General features: G+C 46.5%; 1 protein-coding gene across 3 annotated transcripts in view; it reads left to right on the top strand.

The window, feature by feature from the left end:
• The window catches only part of DDR2 (discoidin domain receptor tyrosine kinase 2), a 1,082,289-nt gene that overhangs the window by 435,654 nt on the left and 629,817 nt on the right, over nt 1-16,818 (top strand). The window lies entirely within an intron of this gene.

The following is a 16,818-nucleotide window of genomic DNA, read 5'->3' as shown; positions in this document are numbered from 1 at the left end:
GGACTAATAGAGAAAGTCCGACACACTGCTAGAAGGCCAAATATTTTTTCAGAGGTACTGTAGATGCAGATAAAAATTATTTTTAATTTGCAACCTGGTGGAGGTCAGTATAGATGGACTAATAGAGAAAGTCCGATACACTGCTAGAAGGCCAAATATTTTTTCAGAGCTAGATGCAGAAAAAAATTATATTCAGTTTGCAACCTGATGGAGGTCTGTATAGATGGATTAATAGAACAAGACCCACACACAGCTAGAAGCCCAATATTTTTTCAGAGGTAGATGCAGAAAAAAATATATTCAGTTTGCAACCTGATGGAGGTCAGTATAGATGGACTAATACAACAAGTCCCACACACAGCTAGAAGCCCAAATATTTTTTCAGAGGTACTGTAGATGCAGATAAAAATTATTTTGAATTTGCAACCTGATGGAGGTCAGTATAGATGGACTAATAGAGAAAGTCCGACACACTGCTAGAAGGCCAAATATTTTTTCAGAGGTACTGTAGATGCAGATAAAAATTATTTTTAATTTGCAACCTGATGGAGGTCAGTATAGATGGACTAATAGAGAAAGTCCGACACACTACTAGAAGGCCAAATATTTTTTCAGAGCTAGATGCAGAAAAAAATTATATTCAGTTTGCAACCTGATGGAGGTCAGTATAGATGGACTAATACAACAAGTCCCACACACAGCTAGAAGCCCAATATTTTTTCAGAGGTAGATGCAGAAAAAAATATATTCAGTTTGCAACCTAATGGAGGTCAGTATAGATGGACTAATACAACAAGTCCCACACACAGCTAGAAGCCCAATATTTTTTCAGAGGTAGATGCAGAAAAAAATATATTCAGTTTGCAACCTGATGGAGGTCAGTATAGATGGACTAATACAACAAGTCCCACACACAGCTAGAAGCCCAAATAGTTTTTCAGAGGTACTGTAGATGCAGATAAAAATTATTTTGAATTTGCAACCTGATGGAGGTCAGTATAGATGGACTAATAGAGAAAGTCCGACACACTGCTAGAAGGCCAAATATTTTTTCAGAGCTAGATGCAGAAAAAAATTAGATTCAGTTTGCAACCTGATGGAGGTCAGTATAGATGGACTAATAGAATGATGCTATGCCCAAAAGATTTTACTTCACTAGGTGCAGTAAAAAAATTGGTATTCTATACACAGGTGGTATATCTTGCAACACAGATAGGCTATTCCACTGACTAACACACTCTGCAATAGGCCAAAAAGGATTAGCTTTGCTAGATTCAGCCAAATGCTGTGAAAAAAACTTGCACAGCACTGGCACAGACCTGCCTGGCAAAAACTGATAGGAACTGATGAAACCTAGTCCTGAAAAGGATTCCAATTACAATTAGTCTTTACTCCCACAACCTATCTATTTAAGAGCACAGACCTGCCTGATAAAAGTCGTAGGAAATGCTGTAACCTAGTCCTTAAAAGGACTGCAATCACAACTATTCCCTACTCCCAAGCTATCTGTATATTTGTGCGAAAATTGGCTTGAAATTAACAAGGTATAGCGCACACAGCAACAGCGGTGCCGTCTAACACGCAGCTGCAGCAGTGAGAAAATGGTGGCGACGGGGAAAATGGCTTGGTCTTATAGGGCAAGGACATGTGACATACACTGCCAATGACACATGCCCTTGCTTGTGTGAAAAAAAGCACTTCGCTCCGTGTGTGCGCTGCTGATAGGCTGACAGATTGCACCTCCCTACTGTAAATGCGGGAAAGAGAAAAAAAAATGGAGATCTTCATTGTTCCTGCAGAGATCCATCCCCTGCCCCTCCCCCCACCCCGCTGTACACTCAAACTGCGTATTAACATTAATTTTCATCATTACTGAGAAAAAATCCAGTTATGATTTTGGTGCACGAACAGTTATCGAACATAACCTCGAACAGCCGAATTTTTCTCAAATTGTTCGTGTTCGCCGAACGGCTCGAACACCGCCCAAAACAGCTCGAATTTGAGATTGGCGAACAGTTCGAGTAGAACAACGCTCATCTCTACTTATCACCGGCCTCAGTGGACTACTGCAGCTCTGGTGCTTCTCACCAGATACCACAGGTGGCGTCACAAACTCTTATAAAATTAACAATTATCCACCCTTTTAAAGAGTGACCCCAGGGTACGGGCCCAGGAGCCGACCACCGCGACATCTCAAAGGCCAGGCAAAGGCCTGGGTACCGAGTCATCCCCATCCCCTGGGCTAGTCACATCCTCCTCCACCTCCTCTGCTGACCTCATAGACTGGCTGACTGTGGGTTGACAGTAAGTGGGATCTCCAACCTCGTCATCATCACCCTGTGTGTTCTCACACCCGTCGTCCTCAGAGCCAACCTCTTCCTGCCCTGACCGAATAGTCAAGTTGTCGCTCCAATCAGGTATTTGAGTCTCATCATCGTCTTCATCATTGTCTCCACCAACAGGAGTTACAGTTTGGGAACGAGGGTCTACATTATGCTCAGAACCTTCTTCATCTGGTCCTGGATCCGACTCATAAAGATTCTGGGCATCAGTGCAGATCATTTCCTGGTCGGGAATAACAGAAGCTCTGGAGCAGACCTCCGTTTCCCAAGCTATAGTATGAGTAAACAGCTCTGCAGACTCAACCATCTGTGTTACCCCATACTCAGAATGGAGACTTGGGAGATGTGAGGAAGCAAGTGCGATTGGGGTGACACCTCTGAGGAGTGCAGTATTTGTGATGTTGAAGTTGAGGTGGAGGAGAGCCCACTTGAAGGAGCACTTGATGTCCGTTGAAGCACCTGCTGTTTTTGTGCCTCATCTGGAATTTGTAGCGATGGGCGTGTCCATAAGAAAGGGATCGTATCACATTGTCCACGAAAAGAAGTAGACATCTTAGTTTGGCTGGAAGATGGTCTTTCTTCTGCAGATGTTACTCCCCCCCACCGCGGGGGGGGCTCGACCCACCAGCGGACAGGCACCAGTATTGGGAGAGGGGGGCTGGCCGTCAGGGTCCACCGCGGCTCTGGCACAAACCCGGCGACACGGAGGTCTCACGGACAGAAACGGACTGGCCGTGTCGGCTTCGCACTCCAGCGTAGTCCCTCTGCCCGCTCGCGCCCGTAACCTCAAAGGGATGCGCAAGTGGCTTTTCTTCCCAGGGCTGTTCCCCGCCCAGCAGGAATGTGGGGGAGCTCAGGTCGGCCTTCCACTGTACTCCCTTACCTCCCTCGCCCTCTTTCCTTCTTCCGTTCTCCATCTAACCCCTCGGCTCTGTGGTGTCCGCTCTCCCTCCAGCTCTCTCCTTCTCACAGGTGGACTACCGCGTGTATTCACACTGTGGCAAATCTTTTGGGCCCAGGCATAAGAAGTTGTCGAGGTAAAGGATAATATGTGCCCCCTTAGAAACGTCCATTGCAACCCATTCGAGGAAGCAACTAAACGCCTCAAATAGTGAGCAGGATCTGGAGCACCCCATGGGCAAACAGCGATCTATATATTATGCTCCTTCCCAGAAGCAGCCCAATAGGTGGACACTATTCGGAGGCACAGGTAGTAAGTAACCGGAACGCCGCATCAATGTCTGTTTTGGCCATTAGGGTGACCCTTCCCAACTTCTTGATCCGCCTGATTGCCTTGTCAAAGAATGTACAGTATATACTACTGTACGTGGTTCCACATCGATGTTGTCGTTTACGGACCTTGGATATGACAAATGGTGGATTAGTCTGAATGTATTGGGTTCCGTTTTTGGCACAACTCACAACGGGGATACCACTACGTCTTGTAAGGAAAGTGTTCTGAATGGAATCGCCATTCTACCTAAAGATATTTATTTTTTTAATTTTCTTGTCACGACGTCTGGGTGTTGGTAGGCTGATTTTAGATTTTTACTCCAGCCTTTCTTGATTTTAGAAGGGCATGACATGCCTATATCTGTGTCTCCCCCTCCTTTTATTCCTCCACCTCTTTTCTTTTTGCATGACTATATGTACTTGTCACTTTTCCATGTGTTAGTTGTGTCTTCTGAGCAGTTTGTCAGCTTTTGGGGACATATTCCACACGTACTGGAGACACTGACACACGCAGACTCATTCAAATGAATGGGTTTGTGCACATGTCAGTGTGTTTCCACAGATCGTGTGTCCGTGTGCAAAACACGCTGACATGTTTGTTCTTTGCACACCGCACGGGCCACAAAACATCCCACACTGATGACATCCGTGTGTCATCCATGTGACACGTACCGGTGCCTGGTTATCAGTGTAAAGTTAGCGCTGTTCCCATTGTCGGGTGCTAAACACTGCCGTCATCATGGTTCCCTGCTGGCGCTGCGATCAGCATGAGCAGGGGATAATGTTGACAGTTTTATCTATTATCTTATACTCACCTATCTGAAGTTGGAAAAATCCAGTGTCCAACGCTGTAATCCATCTGACTGGCAGGCGACTGCACACACCAAGGAGTAGAGCAGAATGACTCGCTGCAGCGGACTCTGACCTGCCCTGAGCTCACAGAGTGACAGCTCAGGTCAGGGGTCCGCTCGCTGCAGCGAGTCATACTGCTCTGCTCCTCGGTGTATACGGTCGCCTGTCGGTCAGATGGATTACAGCGTGAGACAGGTGAGTATAAGAATATTTTTATTTTATTCTTATTTTAACACTTGCTGGACACAGCAGCGGCACAATACAACTCTCAACATTGTCCTCTGCTTGTGCTGATTGCAGCGCAAGTAGGGGACAATGATGAGTGATGCCTCCAGCACCCCGTGCTTGGGAACAGCACTAATTGTACAGCTAATTCCCAGGCATCAGTACGTGTGATCCTGATGTGGCACACGTGCAGCACATGGTTGCCACACGTATTCCACACAGGTACACAGTGACTCGGATATCTCCAGTACTGTTTTTCCAATACCAGTAATATCCGGACATGTGAAAGAGCCCTAATGCTGAGCAGCTGTCAGTGTCAGGGCGCAATTACAACCAGGATCTGTCTCTCACAGTCATGGGTGGAACTGAGCTCCGCCAGCTGCTGTTAACTCCTTAAAGGGGTTTTCCACTACTCAAACAACCCCATTTTAGGCCTATTTCAGACGTCAGTGTGTCCAGTACGTGTGGTGACAGTTTCCACACGTACTGTATGTCATATAGGGGCTCATCCAATCCCTCCAATCAGGGACAGATCTCACCACAAATCAGTCGGACTTGTCCCTTATTCAGTGCTATATTAGTTTTGGAGCATGAATGGCACTCCATATCGATCTCCAAGACTGATATTGCCACCGATAACATTTCTGTGTAAACCAGTTAATCTATCAAAAAGACTGCTAGCCCCTGATGATCACAGCAGTCAAAAACTTAGATGATGAAATGCGTAGGACTTTAGAATAGAGAAGTTATATGAACGGAGGGTGTAGTATACACTATACGAGGATCTAGGCTAGATACTTTACACTGCAGCAGCTGAGGCTAATAACCTCAGTATAACAGCTTAGCCACAGCGGCGTAATAAACTCTAGCTGTAGCGTATCTAACTCAGTTTTCTTTTTTATCTTCATAGCTCTGAGGGGCACTGGTCTTTCACTAAGATTTAGTGCTCCCCTGAGAATAATCACATGAATAACCAGTTGAGGCAAATAACCTCTGTACAACAGCTTAGCCGTGGGCTATCAAACTCTAAGGCTATGTGCCCACGTTGCGGACCTGAAGCATATTTTTTACGCTTCTCCCTGGCGGGAAAATCGCATGCGGATATTACATGCGGTTTTCCCGCCAGGTAGAAGCGTTTGTGAGGCGTCTTTGCATGCATTTCCGCATGCGGGTTATCAAGCACTTCTCCAAGCATCACTTGGAAAAGTGCTTGACAACTTGTTCAGAATGGTAAAAAATAAAAAAATAAACTTTATACTCACCTTCTGATGCATTCTCTGCCCCGTCCGGAGGCTTGAGCGGCTCACACTGTTGTGTGCAGGACCTGCGGTGACGTCATTGAGTCATGTGGTGGGTCACATGACTCAATGACGTGGCAGGTCCTTCAGACAACAGCGCGACGGAGGGAAAACATCAGAAGATAAGTATAAACTTTATTTTATTCTTTTTTTTACAGGTTCTTTGGTACCCAGGTCTGGATGAGAGTCTCCTCTCATCCAGACTTTGGTACCATCCGCACATTGATTCCGCTGCGCTTCCGCAAAATTAATGAACATTCTGCGGATTTTTGACCGCAGCATATACGCTGCGGAAAAATCCGCAGCATGGGCATTGACATTGCGGAATGCCATTGGGGACCATGGGGTGCGGATATACATGCGTTTTTCAAGCGTTTACGCTGCGGAAATTCCGCAGCATATACGCTTGAAAAACGCTACGTGGGCACACAGCCTTACTGCAGCTTATCCAAGTCAGTTTTCTGGTTCATCTTTAGAGCTCTGAAGGACACTGGTCTTACACTAAGATTTAGTGCTTCCTTGAGAATAACCATATGAAGTGTGTGACTATCTAAAACCCACTAATAATGAGTGAAGCATCTGTTGTTTAGATTAGTAAGTAGAGACACTGTGTGACACTAGTGTGGACCTATTAGGTCTATGCTAGATGCTTTGGAGTGCTAATATCATTAACAACTTTACTAGTACCTGAACATTACACCCTACTGTGACCCTAGTACAGGGATACAAGGGTCTTTAGTTTTTTTACATTTAATATTTAATGTAGTGAGTATACAGAACAATTTTAATGAATTTAATAAAAGTTAATTTTAGTTTTATTCTATTCCATTTGGATAAGTCTGTGAACACTAAAAAAATATTTTCTTCTCTTACTAACCTGATACAGTAGGAGACATCTCAAGGTGCCAAAGGAGGGTGGATTACTGCGATCGAGGGGGGTTGGTAATACCAGACAAACTGTTATAGAAGGTGCAAGAGCAGAGGATCAAATGAAGAAGGAAGAGGTGATGGGTGAGCCACTGTCAGGAGATGAAGAGGATAATCATCCCCTCTCTGTTGTTTGTGGTTGGCAGGAGGGGATGGAGGAAGCAAGCATCAGTTACCCAGCCGCCAACACAACATGGACGTGGAATGCATGGGAAAGCCCGACACATGAGCGCCTTCTTGCTGCACTATCTGCAACATGATCCCTGTATAGTTAGGATTCTAAATAGTTCTGACTACTGGGTTGCCACTCTATTAGATCTATATTACAAGAGTAAATTTTGCCAGATGCTTCCCGCCCTGGAAAGGGACCCACACATGCTGGAGTATTGAAACACGCTTTTTCACCACCTTAAGGCTGTGTGCCCACGATGCATTTTTTAAGCGTTTCCGCAGCGGCAAAAACTCTCGTTATTGCAGTCTGTGATATCTTTATCGTGGCTTCTGGGCCTGCTGTTGCTGCTATTCCCAATGTGAACAATAATTTTTGGAAATGTCGAGACTCCTGATTAGATATCCATCTGCTGGAATGGCTGTAGTGGAAGAGGTGTCGGTCCCCATTATACTATTTCTTCTCTAGTGAAATTTATGCCACCTTGGTGGTTTCTGCCCCTAATTTTTTGTAATGTGAAGACTCCTAATTGGGTCTCCATCTGCTGTGTTGGCTGTAGTGGAAGGGGTGTCAGTGCCCGATTATTCTAGTTCTACTATGGTGAAATTGATGTTACTTTGGTGGTGTCTGCCCCTAATTTTTGGAAATGTGGAGACTCCTGATTGGGTCTCCATCTGCTGTGTTGGATGTAGTGAAAGGGGTGTCAGTTCCCCATTACACTAGGTCTACTCGGGTGAAATTGATGCCACTTTGGTGGTGTCTGCCCTTAATTTTTGGAAATGTAGAGACTCCTGATTGGGTCTCCACCTGCTGGGTTAGCTTAGCTGTAGCAGAAGAGGTGTCAGTTCCCATTATATTATTCCTACTCTAGTGAAATTTATGCCCCCTTGGTGGTTTCTGCCCCTAGTTTTTTGAAATGTGAAGAATCCTAATTGTTGGAAATGTGGAGACTCTGATTGGGTCTCCATTTGCTGAGTTGACTGTAGTGGAAGGGGTGTCAGTGCCCCATTATACTAGTTCTACTCTGGTGAAATTGATGTCACTTTGGTGGTGTCTGCCCCTAATTTTCGGAAATGTGGAGACTCCTGATTGGGTCTCCATCTGCTGTGTTGGCTGTAGTGGAAGGGGTGTCAGTGCGCCATTATACTAGTTCTACTCTGGTGAAATTGATTCCACTTTGGTGGTGTCTGCCCCTAATTGTTGGAAATGTGGAGACTCCTGATTGGGTCTCCATCTGCTGTGTTGGATGTAGTGGAAGAGATGTCAGTTCACCAATACACTAGGTCTACTCGGGTGAAATTGATGCCACTTTGGTGGTGTCTGCCCCTAATTTTTGGAAATGTGGAGACTCCTGATTGGGTCTCCATCCGCTGGGTTGGCTGTAGTGGAAAGGGTGTCAGTGCCCCATTATACTAGTTCTACTCTGGTGATATTGATGTCACTCTGGTGGTGTTTGCCCCTTAATATTTGAAAAGTGGAGACTCCTGATTGGGTCTCCATCTGCTGTGTTGGCTGCAGTAGAAGAGGTGTCAGTGCCCATTATATTATTTCTACTCTAGTGAAATTTATGCCACCTTGGTGGTTTCTGCCCCTAATTTTTTGAAATATGAAGACTCCTGATTGGGTCTCCATCTGCTGTGTTGGCTGTAGTGGAAGGGGTGTCAGTGCACCATTATACTAGTTCTAATCTAGTGAAATTGATGCCACTTTTGTGATGTCTGCCCCTAATTTTTTGAAATGTGTAGACTCCTGATTGGGTCTCCATCTGCTGGATTGGCTTTAGTGGAATGGGTATCAGTGCCGGATTATTCTAGTTCTACTATGGTGAAATTGATTTCACTTTGGTGGTGTCTGCCTTTAAGTTTTGGAAATGTAGAGACTCCTGATTGGGTCTCCACCTGCTGGGTTAGCTTAGCTGTAGCAGAAGAGGTGTCAGTCCCCATTATACTATTCCTACTCTAGTGAAATTTATGCCACCTTGGTGGTTTCTGCCCCTAGTTTTTTGAAATGTGAAGAATCCTAATTGTTGGAAATGTGGAGACTCTGATTGGGTCTCCATTTGCTGAGTTGACTGTAGTGGAAGGGGTGTCAGCACCCCATTATACTAGTTCTACTCTGGTGAAATTGATGTCACTTTGGTGGTGTCTGCCCCTAATTTTTGGAAATGTGGAGACTCCTGATTGGGTCTCCATCTGCTTTGTTGGCTGTAGTGGAAGGGGTGTCAGTGCGCCATTATACTAGTTCTACTCTGGTGAAATTGATGTCACTTTGGTGGTGTCTGCCCCTAATTTTTGGAAATGTGGAGACTCCTGATTGGGTCTCCATCTGCTGGATTGGCTGTAGTTGAAGGGGTGTCAGTCCCCATTACACTAGTTCTACTCTAGTGAAATTGATTCCACTTTGGTGGTGTCTGCCCCTAATTGTTGGAAATGTGGAGACTCCTGATTGGGTCTCCATCTGCTGTGTTGGCTGCAGTAGAAGAGGTGTCAGTGCCCATTATACTATTTCTACTCTAGTGAAATTTATGCCACCTTGGTGGTTTCTGCCCCTAATTTTTTGAAATGTGAAGACTCCTGATTGGGTCTCCATCTGCTGTGTTGGCTGTAGTGGAAGGGGTGTCAGTGCACCATTATACTAGTTCTAATCTAGTGAAATTGATGCCACTTTTGTGATGTCTGCCCCTAATTTTTTGAAATGTGTAGACTCCTGATTGGGTCTCCATCTGCTGGATTGGCTTTAGTGGAATGGGTATCAGTGCCGGATTATTCTAGTTCTACTATGGTGAAATTGATTTCACTTTGGTGGTGTCTGCCTTTAATTTTTGGAAATGTAGAGACTCCTGATTGGGTCTCCACCTGCTGGGTTAGCTTAGCTGTAGCAGAAGAGGTGTCAGTCCCCATTATACTATTCCTACTCTAGTGAAATTTATGCCACCTTGGTGGTTTCTGCCCCTAGTTTTTTGAAATGTGAAGAATCCTAATTGTTGGAAATGTGGAGACTCTGATTGGGTCTCCATTTGCTGAGTTGACTGTAGTGGAAGGGGTGTCAGCACCCCATTATACTAGTTCTACTCTGGTGAAATTGATGTCACTTTGGTGGTGTCTGCCCCTAATTTTTGGAAATGTGGAGACTCCTGATTGGGTCTCCATCTGCTTTGTTGGCTGTAGTGGAAGGGGTGTCAGTGCGCCATTATACTAGTTCTACTCTGGTGAAATTGATGTCACTTTGGTGGTGTCTGCCCCTAATTTTTGGAAATGTGGAGACTCCTGATTGGGTCTCCATCTGCTGGATTGGCTGTAGTTGAAGGGGTGTCAGTCCCCATTACACTAGTTCTACTCTAGTGAAATTGATTCCACTTTGGTGGTGTCTGCCCCTAATTGTTGGAAATGTGGAGACTCCTGATTGGGTCTCCATCTGCTGTGTTGGATGTAGTGGAAGAGATGTCAGTTCCCCAATACACTAGGTCTACTCTGGTGAAATTGATGCCACTTTGGTGGTGTCTGCCCCTATTTTTTGGAAATGTGGAGACTCCTGATTGGGTCTCCATCCGCTGGGTTGGCTGTAGTGGAAAGGGTGTCAGTGCCCCATTATACTAGTTCTACTCTGGTGATATTGATGTCACTCTGGTGGTGTTTGCCCCTTAATATTTGAAATGTGGAGACTCCTGATTGGGTCTCCATCTACTGGGTTGGCTGCAGTAGAAGAGGTGTCAGTGCCCATTATACTGTTTCTACTCTAGTGAAATTTATGCCACCTTGGTGGTTTATGCCCCTAATTTTATGAATTGTGAAGACTCCTGATTGGGTCTCCATCTTCTGGGTTGGCTGTAGTGGAAGGGGTATCAGTTCCCCATTGCACACTTTTCTACTCTATTGAAATTGATGCCACTTTGATGGTGTCTGCCCCTTAATTTTGGAAATGTAGAGACTCCTGATTTGGTCTCCTTCAGGTGTTTTGCCTTTAGCAGTAGGGCTCCCAGACCAGCAGGCCTGCACTTACTTTCAGTCAACTACCTGTGTTACTATTCTTGAACTTTTCTAGCAATAGTAGTGTTAGGAGGGCGGTTGCAAGCAACTTTATTAAAATGGAATGCAACCGACCCCGGGGTCTGCAATGCAGCCTGGAAGGCTGCTGCCGAACACTTTCCGGGTGGAAAGGAAAGCGACAACTTAAATACTAAACCTTTCCGTGTTTCTCCACACAGGAACGGGTATAGCGGTACGCTCTATCTCCATTAACTGCACGGGAGATGAGCGTCCGGAGACGCACCTAACTGATTAACCCCTCCGTGTTAATGCACACGGAGCGGGTATAACGGTTCACACAATCTCCAAGAACCGCAGGGAGACGTGTGACCGGGGGAGAAGCAGTAGCCCTGTCTGCGATACAGGCGCTACGCAATAGGAGTTGGCGCTAGTGTGCGGGTGTGACTACGCCGACAGGTACACGTGCCAACAGCCGGCGTGCTACCGGACTGAAGGGAGCTATTCCACGTGACAGACAGGCGATAGCCGTGAATAGGGCGTCTGCAGGCTGCTTGGGGTGTTAGGCGACCCCTTTGGCAGAGCCCGACTGCTAGACGAAGCTACCTGCCTACTTTCACTAGCCTGCCTACTTTCTCTAAACCTGCCTGCAGAAACTACGTGGAACCAGTCGTCCACACACCGCAACACATGCTCAAAGATCTGAGCGCATCGCCATGTTTGTGGGCGGGCCTTTTAAAGACTAAGCCCTGCCCACCGACGCGCCATTGGTGACGTTACCTGTGAACCAATCAGGCGGAGCCAGGTCACCGGGTCAGGTGGGTACCAGACCACCAATCATGATCCGCCAGGTCACGGACATGCTCAGTGCGGCAAATCCTGGACTTAGATTCCACAAGGCCTGTCTCCCTCTGCAACCCAGGCTTAACATTGCTAGGCACAACTACCTGGGAGATAAACAGCGCTCGCGGACCAGCTAGGCATTGAGGCTGATGGTGATGGTGAGCAGCATCAGCCCTGGCTGGACCAAAATGGGAAACCACAGAATGTCCTGGATCCATTTCAAATCCAGCACCAGACTGATGCCTAACAAGTAGTCTACAAAGCTGATATGTGTGGTTGAGCAGAAAAGCAGCTTGAGCTGTTGATATTGTATCAAGGCTCCCAGCACAGCAGACCTACACTGATACCTCATCTTAATTTGAAGTTAAATTCAAAGCCCACACAGCCCATCAATCAGCAGGGAGTGCGTCACTGAGTCATGCCCGGCTGCAGTTGGAACTTGATGTGACATCAGTGGGTGCCAGAGTCAACTGCAGACAGGGTTCACGTGATGCCTGTGAGTGGTCAGCAATAGCGCTGCTCACAGGCAGTAAAGAACAAGCAAGGTATTTACAAAAACTCTTCTCTCCACAGTTTAAATACATTGGGGCATGACAACCTCTTTAACCCCTTCCTGCAAATGGGCATAACAGTACATCCAGATTGCAGGTGATTTTCTGCAATTGGGCATACAGTTACATCAGATCATTGACATGTTAGTTTTGCCAATGCAATCCACAACAAGAGCCGGCTGTTACACATAGCCATGCTCCTGCTGCAATTGCTGATACCGTACATAATGCTAATCTCAGCATTTACCAATAGTAAGTATTGCTATCAAAAAACGTAAAAATAAAAATTATAAAATCACAGATTAATAATAAAAAAAATGGCTTATGTGTAAAAAAAACCCCATCCCTCATAAACATCACATATTTGATATTGGCGCATTTGTAACAACCTGCACTAGAAAACAGTATCAATTTTTATCCCATATAGTAAATTCTATATTTGTCATTTTTGTTATTCTTGGCTCAAAAGCATTAAATAAAATGTGATGGAAAATTCATATCTACCGTATTTTTCGGACCATAAGACGCACACAGGTTTTAGAGGTGGAAAATAGGGGGAAAAAAAGCTCCTATGGCATGCTGAGAGTTATAGTTCCCCACATTTATGTCATGTGTTTGCCCTGAAAACTATAACTCCCAGCATGTCCTTCAGCTCTTATGCCATGCTGGGAGTTAAAGTTCACCACACATTTGTCATGTGGTTGCTCTGAGGAGAACTATAACTCCCAGCATGTCCTTCAGCTCTTATGTCATGCTGGGAGTTATAGTTCACCACAGGAGTGGTACAGTATTTAATGACATGTGCTTTTTCACTTTATACTTTACTTCTACCTTATAATGCTTGTCTCTCATTCTGGGTAGGCAGGGAGCGGTGTCACACTGGCTAAGGGTTGCGGCAGCGAAGGCGGCTGCGGCAGCGGAGGCGGCTGGGGCTGTGGAAGGGGCTGTGGCAGCGGAGGAGGCTGTGGCTGCGGAGGGGGCTGGGGCTGTGGCTGCGGAGGGGGCTGTGGCTGCGGCGAGGCTGTGGATGCGGAGGGGGCTGTGGCTGCGGCAGAGGAGGCGGCTGGGGCTGTGAAAGGGGCTGTGGCAGTGGAGGAGGCTGTGGCTGCAGAGGGGGCTGTGGCAGTGGAGGAAGCTGTGGCTGCGGCAGGGGTTGTGGCAGCTGGGCCAGCGATGGAGCGGTGTTACCCAGTGGGCGCCGCCATGAATTCACTACGGCCACGCTAAACATCAGGAGGTGGGCGGTCTCCCATCCAGATCGTGCACTGCAGTGATGTTACTAAGAGGCAGGGTCGAAGCAACACAGAACTGCACAGCGCGCAGTCATCCCCACTGCCCCAGCTGCCACAACCCCCACGCTGCCGCAGCCCCCGCCGCCTCTGCTGCAGCAGACCCAGCCACCCCTCACATCACAAAAATGGTACATTTGGACCATAAGATGCACCCCCTTTTCTCCCCAAATTTGGGGGGGGGGAGTGCGTCTTATGGTCTGAAAAATACGGTATTTTAAAATTGTACTAGAAAAATGAAAAAGTTATAGCCCTTAAAATGACAACCAAAAAAGAGATTTTTTTTAAGTTATTTTTCTTAATATAAAGTAAAAAAAGATAAAAAAAAAGTTATAAATTGGGCATCAACATAATCATATCGACCCGCAGAATAATATTTGTCAGGGGTCAACCCTCCTAAGCCGTCTATATAGGGCTGCAGATATACTGAATAAAATGATACCTTGATATCTGTGATCCGATGTCTTATTCCAGAGAAATCCATGTTTTTCTAATATGTAAATGAGCTGTTCAGGACTATGGGCCAGACACTGATCTACATGTGAATTTGCCTCTATAGATTATTTTAAATAAAAGGTGCATTACCAGTGTGAGACATGTAACTAACAGGATAGCAGAACTGAACTTTGTATCCTTACAAACACGTTAGCAGCTGCAACTCTGACAGCTCTGCTGTATTGCAACAATATTGCAACCCGTCTGTCTGATGGAAGCTGAATCTGAGAGGCACCTGCAGATGTGTCAGTTATAATCACACCTAGCTCTGCCGTGAGATCAGGAGGGAAGAGAGCAGCCATTACATATCACACTGATAACGCTATCTATCATGTAAACTAAGCCATAGAAGCAGATTCTAATGAGATCAGTGTCCAGCTCATCCACCTTAGCAGCTCATTTATACGTAAGAAAAACATGGAATTCTTTGGAATAAGACATCAGATCACAGATATCAAGGTATCGCTTTATTCAGCTTTCTATAACCTGCGTGCCCATATACTGAAGATGACTTAGTTAGATCTTACTGACCGATTCTATTTAAGCAATTTGTGATACACTAGTTCTTTTGTGGAATTGGTTTAGACATCTAGCTTTCACTCTCTACACACAGACTTGGTTGCTTATGACCCTTTTGCTGGCTTACCTGATGCCTTTTCTTGGACCTTTCTTCAAAGGTACTAACAACTGTATAGCAGTAACAACACACAAGACCTACCATTTTAGAAATATTGTGACCCAGTTTCTGGCTCTCCCAATTTACCCCTTGTCAGCAGGTCAGATTTTTACAATTGTCCATTTTTCATGCTCTAAACAAGTTAACCCGAAGAGCTATTGATCATTTACTGCCTTTTTTTAGTCCAACCCCTGGAAGACGCTTTTGTCATGAGATAATGAGAGTTATTGTCTTTATCATATGACAGAGCTAAAAAGCATAATCTAGAGCAGGGGTCTCAAACTCGGCTGGGTATATGGGCCGCACATGGAAAAAATTTGAATTTGGGGGGCCGCATTCTTTGTTCAATGTGACATTTTTAGTGATACCATTTTTTTTGTATACACCTTTTGAACATTTTTGCCGTGTTTATTTTTTTATGGCTTGGGTCGTTATGGATGTGGCGATAATAAACGTGCACTTTTTTGTGTTTACTTTAGTTTACATATAAAACAGCATTTTTAGTGCCCAATATTTTTTCATGCTTTATTTTATTTTTTATTTTTTTTACAATTTTATTTCCCCCAATTGGCCACATACAGTAATATTGTCTTACAATTAGCATCATATAGTAATAATGGAAAACATCTTGTAGTAATGTTCCCCATCCAAGTCCCCATCTTGTGCTAATGTGCCCCATCCAGGTCCCCATCCTGTGGCTATGTGCCCCATCCAGGTCCCCATCCTGTGGCAACGTTCCCCATCCTGGCGCCCATCTTGTACTAATGTGCCTCATCCAGGTCCCCATCTTGGGGCTATGTGCCCCATCCAGGTCCCCATCCTGTGGCAATGTTCCCCATCCAGGTCCCCATCTTGTGGCTCTGGTCCCCATCTTGTGGCTCTGTGCCCCATCCAGGTCCCCATCTTGTGGCTCTGTGCCCCATCCAGGTCCCCATCTTGTGGCTATGTGCCCCATCCAGGTCCCCATCCTGTGGCAACGTTCCCCATCCTGGCGCCCATCTTGTACTAATGTGCCTCATCCAGGTCCCCATCTTGGGGCTATGTGTCCCATCCAGGTCCCCATCCTGTGGCAATGTTCCCCATCCAGGTCCCCATCTTGTGGCTATGTGCCCCATCCAGGTCCCCATCTTGTGGCTATGTGCCCCATCCAGGTCCCCATCTTGTGGCTATGTGCCCCATCCAGGTCCCCATGTTGTGGCTCTGGTCCCCATCTTGTGGCTCTGTGCCCCATCCAGGTCCCCATCTTGTGGCTATGTGCCCCATCCAGGTCCACATCTTGAGGCTATGTGCCCCATCCAGGTCCACATCTTGAGGCTCTGTGCCCCATCCAGGTCCCCATCCTGTGGCTATGTGCCCCATCCAGGTCCCCTCTTGTGGCTATGTGCCCCATCCAGGTCCCCTCTTGTGGCTCTGTGCCCCATCCCGGTCCCCATGTTGTGGCTCTGTGCCCCCTGTGCTGTTCTTCACACACATAAAATAGAAAAAAAAAAAGATGATTCTCACCTGTCCTCCATTCCCTCGGCGGCCCTCCTGCAGATGTGGCCCACAGGCACCACAGAGTCCGACCCCTTGACGATCCCGACCTGGTCCAGGAGGAGCCGCAGACAGCAGCGCTGCATTGCCGCACAGAGACTGTCTCCCAGCACAGCATTTTCAATGTCAGCCGCCGGCCAATCAGAGGCCAGCAGCTGACATCTGCATATGGCAATGACGTCATACTCGCTGCGCCGACACGCAGATATCAGCTGCTGGCCTCTGATTGGCCAGCGGCTGGCATTGGAAATGCAGTGCTGGGAAACAGTCTCTGTGTGGCAATTCAGCGCTGCTGTCGGCGGCTCCTCCTGGACCTGGTCGGGATTGTCAAGGGGTCTGTGCCTGCGGGCCGCATAAAGCAGCCTCAGGGGCCGCATGCGGCCCGCGGGCCGCGTGTTTGAG

Source organism: Phyllobates terribilis, unplaced genomic scaffold (assembly GCF_046119375.1).
Source record: "Phyllobates terribilis strain yellow unplaced genomic scaffold, ASM4611937v1 Scaffold_8__6_contigs__length_399053987, whole genome shotgun sequence".
NCBI classification, from domain to species: Eukaryota; Metazoa; Chordata; class Amphibia; order Anura; family Dendrobatidae; genus Phyllobates; species Phyllobates terribilis.
This window is presented reverse-complemented; position numbering and strand designations above follow the sequence as displayed.